This window comes from Lupinus angustifolius, chromosome LG01, assembly GCF_001865875.1.
Source record: "Lupinus angustifolius cultivar Tanjil chromosome LG01, LupAngTanjil_v1.0, whole genome shotgun sequence".
Lineage (NCBI taxonomy): Eukaryota > Viridiplantae > Streptophyta > Magnoliopsida > Fabales > Fabaceae > Lupinus > Lupinus angustifolius.
Window position 1 is genome coordinate 31,042,725 of NC_032009.1, and position 1,170 is coordinate 31,043,894.

The following is a 1,170-nucleotide window of genomic DNA, read 5'->3' on the forward strand; positions in this document are numbered from 1 at the left end:
GATCTAATGTTTCTCTTTCCAATTTTAATTAATCTAATTCTATCTAGAGTTGAATTATTTTTTGTTGGTTTAGCAAAATTATTCTTTTTCTCTCGTTACTTAACTTTGCTAATTTTTTAAGTTCTTCATGCATCTCAACATAAGCACTATATAATATTTCATATGAGGGAGAGTCGGAAGAAGAAGAAGATGTGTCAGAGTATACCTCATCTGAAGTATCCTTGCTACTTGATCCGCAAGCCTCATCTGTTATAGCCATTAAGCACAGCTTCGCGGTCTCCTCTTCATCCGAGGTGTTTGATGTTGTTTCTTCCTCCGGTACATCCCAGACGATGTACGCTTTCTTTGACTTGAAGTCCCGGGGATTGCTCTTCTCTGAATCAACTCTTTTCAGGTAAGTAGGGAAATGATACTTCATGTGTCCTGGCTTACCACATTCATGGCAAGTGAAACACTCTTTTGTCTTGCCTTTCTTTATTGATTCACACGCTTCTTTCTTTTGGAATCGTTTAAGTCCTCCTTTATTCTTCAAGATGTCCAAATTTTCGTACTAGGAGGGTTAACGTTTCCTCATCAATGTCTGAATCGGAGTCTTCATTATCTATCTCTTCAATGGGTTGTGATGTTGAAGCTTTAATAGATATTCCCTTCGTTTTGTAATCGGACTCCTCGTGCATTGTCAAACGCCCAAACTCCATCTCATGCTCCTGAAGCTTTCCAAAGAGTGTTGCCAAAGGCATGGAGTCTAGATCCTTGGACTCCATGATTGTTGTTACTTTAGGTTGTCATCTCCTCTCAAGACAGCGTAAGACTTTATTAGTGAGCTCTCCTTGGTGAACACCTTATCTAAAGCGATAAGATGGTTAATGATGTGAGTGAATCGTTTTTGCATATCGGCGATTGATTCACTCGGTAGCATACGAAATAATTCATATTCGTGAGTTAGCGCATTTAGTCGGGCGCGCTTGACTTCGCTAGTGCCTTCGTGAGTCACTTGTAAAGTGTCCCACATTTCCTTGGCACTTTGACATTGGGACACCCGAAAGAATTCATCATAGGATAGGGCCGATGTAATGATGTTCTTGGCGCGAAGGTTGAACTGGACCTTCTCGCGCTCCTCATCGGTCCATAAGCTTTTTGGCTTTTCTTTCGGTTCGCCATCCACTAAGT